The sequence below is a fragment of the Taudactylus pleione genome, unplaced genomic scaffold, assembly GCF_031769625.1.
Source record: "Taudactylus pleione unplaced genomic scaffold, aTauple2 ptg000720l, whole genome shotgun sequence".
NCBI lineage: Eukaryota > Metazoa > Chordata > Amphibia > Anura > Myobatrachidae > Taudactylus > Taudactylus pleione.
Genome location: NW_028285122.1, coordinates 2,502,754 through 2,510,000, shown reverse-complemented (window position 1 = coordinate 2,510,000; position 7,247 = coordinate 2,502,754).

The following is a 7,247-nucleotide window of genomic DNA, read 5'->3' as shown; positions in this document are numbered from 1 at the left end:
ACTGCTACTACTACCACTGCAGCTATTTATTCTACTGCTGCTGCTACTACAATTACTACACTGCTGCTACTACTTCTACTACTTCTACTTATCTACTACTACTAATAATAATACTACTACTAATAATAATAATAATAATAATAATAATAATAATAATAATAATAATAATAATGCTACTACTACTGACACTACTTCTACTACAATTACTACTACTACTACCACTCCAACTTCTACTACTACTACTAATACTGCTACTACTGTTGATAATGCTGCTACTACTTATACTACTACTATTGTTGCTACTGCTGCTAATAATGCTTATATTACTACTTTTAATTTTACTACTACTACTCTACTACTAAAACTACTGAGACATCTGTAACAGATACTATTATTGTTGCCGGTAATAATACTACTGTTAATTATGCTAATACTGCTACTACTACTGCTATTTTTACTACTACTTTTAATTTGACTACAACTACTACTAATCTAATACTACTGATTCTACTGCTACTACTACTACTACTACTACTACTACCGCTACTGCTAATACTAATACTTCTTATACTACTTTTTATTTAATTGCTACTACTACTACTACTACTACTAATCTACTTTAAATTTTGCTACTACTACTACTACTACAACTACTACAACTACTAATACTACTTTTATTATTACTACTACTTCTGCTGCTACTACTACTAATACTTTTAATACTGCTTCTACTAATACTTCTACAAATACTACTACTACTTCTACTATTACTACTACAACTGATTCTACTACTGCTACTACTACTAGTACTACTAATATTACTACTGTTGCTACTACTACTACTTCTACTACTAATATAACTGTTATACTTCTACAAATACTACTACAACTTCTACTATTATTACTACTACTACTACTACTGATTCTACTACTGTTACTACTACTGTTGCTACTACTACTATTGCTACTGTTGCTACTACTACTACTACTAGTAATACTGTATTGCTACTACTACTGCTTCTACTACTAGTACTACTATTACCGCTGGTACTACTACTACAGCTGCTATTACTACTGCTATTAACACTACTACTACTTCTGCAACTAATTTATTGCTACTATTACTACTATTACTATCATTACTGCTACTGTTACTACTACTACTGCTACAACTACTTTTAAATGTTCATACTACTACTAATGCTACTTCTGATACTATTACTACTTATAATACTGCTGCTACTAATTCTGCTACTAATACTAATACTACTTCCACTACAACTACTGCTACTACTACTTCTACTATAGCTACTATTACTTCTACTACTGCTATTTTTACTATTACTACTACTGCTACTAATTTACTGCTACTATTATTACTATTACTGCTGCTATTACTACTACTTCTACTACTGCTAATACTACCACCACTGCTACTACTGGTGCAGCTACTACAATTACTTTTACATTTTCATACTACTACTACTGCTGATGCTACTACTACTGCTAATAATAATAATAATAATAATAATAATAATAATAATAATAATAATAATAATAATAATAATATTATTATATATATATATATTTTTTTTTTTTAATGTGAGACCTAGTTTGCGGAAAATGAGTAAATGTAGAGTTATAGTTGTAGTATCAAAATGAAGGTCTTACCATGTAGATATGCCAGACAAAGAGAAAAATAGATTGGGTCAATGGTTTGGGTGTGTCAGTGTATCAACTTTTCCATGTAAAGTAGTGTGTTATAATGACAGCATTCCGGCTAACATGATTGGACACACTAGATCACATGAATGTGTATTATGTCCCAATGGCCACACACTTCCCATCATAATGGCTCACCTAAACTACTTCCAACTGTCACATGACTTTCAGTAATTAAATGTAACTGTATAAAACAAAATCACTCATACAGTCACTACTCTCAAGAAGTAGCACATCCTTGCTTCACTGACAGCAACCTATCCCTGCCTCACTGAAAGCAGCCTATCCCTGCTTCTCTGACAGCAGCCTATCCCTGCCTCACTTACAGTGGAACATCCTGGCCTCACTGACAGCAGCACATTCCTGTCTCACTGACAGCAGCACATCCCTGCAACACTGACAGAATCACATCCCTGAACCACTGACAGCAGCACATCCCTGCCTCACTGACAGAAGCACATGCCTGCCTCACTGACAGCAGCACATCCCTGCCTCAATGACAGAATCACATCCCAGCCTCACTGACAGCAGCAAATAACTAACTCATTGACAGCGGCACATCACTACCTCATTGACAGCAGCACATCTTTGTCTCAATGACAGCAGCACATCCCTACCTCACTAACAGCATCACATCCCTGCCTCACTGACAGCAACCTATCCCTGCCTCACTGACAGCAGCCTATCCCTGCCTCTCTGACAGCAGCCTATCCCTGCCTCACTGACAGCAGCCTATCCCTGCCTCTCTGACAGCAGCCTATCCCTGCCTCACTGACAGTGGAGCATCCCGGCCTCACTGACAGCAGCACATTCCTGTCTCACTGACAGCAGCACATCCCAGCGTCACTGACAGCAGCACATCCCTGCCTCACTGACAGAATCACATCCCTGAACCACTGACAGCAGCACATCCCTGCCTCACTGACAGTAGCACATGCCTGCCTCACTGACAGCAGCACATCCCTGCCTCAATGACAGAATCACATCCCAGCCTCACTGACAGCAGCAAATAACTAACTCATTGACAGCAGCCTATCCCTGCCTCTCTGACAGCAGCCTATCCCTGCCTCACTGACAGCAGCCTATCCCTGCCTCTCTGACAGCAGCCTATCCCAGCCTCACTGACAGTGGAACATCCCAGCCTCACTGACAGCAGCACATTCCTGTCTCACTGACAGCAGCACATGCCAGCATCACAGACAGCAGCACATCCCTGCATCACTGGCAGAATCACATCCCTGAACCACTGACAGCAGCACATCCCTGCCTCACTGACAGTAGCACATGCCTGCCTCACTGACAGCAGCACATCCCTGCCTCAATGACAGAATCACATCCCAGACTCACTGACAGCAGCAAATAACTAACTCATTGACAGCGGCACATCACTACCTCATTGACAGCAGCACATCTTTGTCTCAATGACAGCAGCACATCCCTACCTCACTAACAGCATCACATCCCTGCCTCACTGACAGCAACCTATCCCTGCCTCACTGACAGCAGCCTATCCCTGCCTCTCTGACAGCAGCCTATCCCTGCCTCACTGACAGCAGCCTATCCCTGCCTCTCTGACAGCAGCCTATCCCTGCCTCACTGACAGTGGAACATCCCGGCCTCACTGACAGCAGCACATTCCTGTCTCACTGACAGCAGCACATCCCAGCGTCACTGACAGCAGCACATCCCTGCCTCACTGACAGAATCACATCCCTGAACCACTGACAGCAGCACATCCCTGCCTCACTGACAGTAGCACATGCCTGCCTCAGACAGCAGCACATCCCTGCATCAATGACAGAATCACATCCCAGCCTCACTGACAGCAGCAAATAACTAACTCATTGACAGCAGCCTATCCCTGCCTCTCTGACAGCAGCCTATCCCTGCCTCACTGACAGCAGCCTATCCCTGCCTCTCTGACAGCAGCCTATTCCTGCATCACTGACAGTGGAACATCCCGGCCTCACTGACAGCAGCACATTCCTATCTCACTGACAGCAGCACATCCCAGCATCACTGACAGCAGCACATCCCTGCCTCACTGGCAGAATCACATCCCTGAACCACTGACAGCAGCACATCCCTGCCTCACTGACAGTAGCACATGCCTGCCTCACTGACAGCAGCACATCCCTGTCTCAATGACAGAATCACATCCCAGCCTCACTGACAGCAGCAAATAACTAATTCATTGACCGCGGCACATCACTACCTCATTGACAGCAGCACATCTTTGTCTCAATGACAGCAGCACATCCCTGCCTCACTAACAGCATCACATCCCTGCCTCACTGACAGCATCATATCCCTGCCTCACTGACAGCAGCACATCCCTGCCTCACTGACAGCAGCACATCTTTGTCTCACTGACAGCAGCAAATCCCTGACTCATTGACAGCAGCACATCTCTGCCTCACTGAAAGCAGCACATCCCAGCCTCACTGACAGCAGCTCATCCCTGCCTCACTGACAGCAGCACATCCCTGCCTCACTGACAGCGGCACATCACTACCTCACTGACAGCAGCACATCCCAGCCTCACTGACAGCAGCTCATCCGTGCCTCACTGACAGTATCACATCCCAGCATCTCTGATAGCAGCTCATCCCTGCCTCACTGACAGCAGCACATCACTGCCTCACTGACAGCAGCACATCCCTGCTTCACTGACAGCAGATCATCCCTGCCTCACTGACAGCAGCTCATCCCTGCCTCACTGACAGCAGCTCATCCCTGCCTCACTGACAACAGCTCATCCCTGCCTCACTGACAGCAGCACATCCCTGACTTACTGACAGCAGCACATCCCTGCCTCACTGACAGCAGCACATCCCAGCCTCACTGACAGCAGCACATCACTGCCTCACTGACAGCAGCATATCCCTGCCTCACTGACAGCGGCACATCACTACCTCACTGACAGCAGCACATCACTGCCTCAATGACAGCAGCAGATCACTACCTCATTGACAGCAGCAAATCCCAGCCTCACTGACAGCAGCACATCCCTGCCTCACTGACAGCAGCACATCCCAGCCTCACTGACAGCAGCACATCCCTGCCTCACTGACAGCAGCACATCCCTGCCTCACTGACAGCAGCACATCCCAGCCTCACTGACAGCAGCACATCACTAACTCATTGACAGCGGCACATCACTACCTCATTGACAGCAGCACATCTTTGTCTCAATGACAGCAGCACATCCCTGCCTCACTAACAGCATCACATCCCTGCCTCACTGACAGCAACCTATCCCTGCCACACTGACAGCAGCCTGTCCCTGCCTCTCTGACAGCAGCCTCTCCCTGCCTCACTGACAACAGCCTATCCCTGCCTCTCTGACAGCAGCCTATCCCTGCCTCACTGACAGTGGAATATCCCGGCCTCACTGACAGCAGCACATTCCTGTCTCACTGACAGCAGCACATCCCAGCGTCACTGACAGCAGCACATCCCTGCCTCACTGACAGAATCACATCCCTGAACCACTGACAGCAGCACATCCCTGCCTCACTGACAGTATCACATGCCTGCCTCACTGACAGCAGCACATCCCTGCCTCAATGACAGAATCACATCCCAGCCTCACTGACAGCAGCAAATAACTAACTCATTGACAGCGGCACATCACTACCTCATTGACAGCAGCACATCTTTGTCTCAATGACAGCAGCACATCCCTGCCTCACTAACAGCATCATGTCCCTGCCTCACTGACAGCAACCTATCCCTGCCTCACTGACAGCAGCCTATCCCTGCCTCTCTGACAGCAGCCTATCCCTGCCTCACTGACAGCAGCCTATCCCTGCCTCTCTGACAGCAGCCTATCCCTGCCTCACTGACAGTGGAACATCCCGGCCTCACTGACAGCAGCACATTCCTGTCTCACTGACAGCAGCTCATCCCTACCTCACTGACAGCAGCACATCCCTGCCTCACTGGCAGAATCACATCCCTGAACCACTGACAGCAGCACATCCCTGCCTCACTGACAGTAGCACATGCCTGCCTCACTGACAGCAGCACATCCCTGCCTCAATGACAGAATCACATCCCAGCCTCACTGACAGTATCACATCCCAGCCTCACTGACAGCAGCTCATCCCTGCCTCACTGACAGCAGCACATCACTGCATCACTGACAGCAGCACATCCCTGCCTCACTGACAGCAGGTCATCCCTGCCTCACTGACAGCAGCTCATCCCTGCCTCACTGACAGCAGCTCATCCCTGCCTCACTGACAGCAGCTCATCCCTGCCTCTCTGACAGCAGCTCATCCCTGCCTCTCTGACAGCAGCACATCCCTGACTTACTGACAGCAGCACATCCCTGCCTCACTGACAGCATCACATCCCAGCTTCACTGACAGCAGCTCATCCCTGCCTCACTGACAGCAGCACATCACTGCCTCACTGACAGCAGCACATCCCTGCCTCACTGACAGCGGCACATCACTACCTCACTGACAGCAGCACATCACTGCCTCACTGACAGCAGCACATCACTACCTCATTGACAGCAGCACATCTTTGTCTCACTGACAGCAGCAAATCCCTGACGTACTGACAGCATCACATCCCCGCCTCACTGACAGCAGCACATCTCTGCCTCACTGACAGTATCACATCCCTTCCTCACTGACAGCAGCACATCTCTGCCTCACTGACAGCAGCACATCCCTGCCTCACTGACAGCTTCACATCTCTGCCTCACTGACAGCAGCACATCCCTGCCTCACTGACAGCAGCACATCTCTGCCTCACTGAAAGCAGCACATCCCTGTCTCACTGACAGCAGCACATCCCTGACTTACTGACAGCAGCACATCCCTGCCTCACTGACAGCAGAACATCCCTGCCTCACTGAAAGCAGCACATCCCTGCCTCACTGACAGCAGCACATCCCTGCCCAACTGACAGCAGCACATCCCTGCCTCACTGACAGCATCACATCCCTGCATCACTGACAACAGCACATCTTTGTGTCACTGACTGCAGCACATCCCTGCCTCACTGACAGCAGCACATCCCAGCTTCACTGACAGCAGCACATCCCTGCCTCTCTGACAACAGCACATCCCTGCTTCACTGACAGCAGCTCATCACTACCTCATTGACAGCTTCACATCCCTGCCTCACTGACAGCATCACATCCCTGCCTCACTGACAGCAGCACATCTTTACGTCACTGAAAGCAGCACATCCCTGCCTCACTGACAGCAGCACAACACTGCCTCACTGACTGCATCACATCCCTTCCTCACTGACAGCAGCACATCCCTACCTCATTGACAGCAGGACATCTTTGTGTCACTGACAGCAGCACATCCCTGCCTCACTGACAGCAGCATGACACTGCCTCACTGAGAGCAGCACATCCCTGCCTCACTGACAGCATCACATCCCTGCCTCACTGACAGCAGCACATTCCTGCCTCACTGACAGCAGCACAACACTTCCTCACTGACAGCAGCACATCCCTGCCTCACTGACAGCTGTACATCCCTGCCTCACTGATA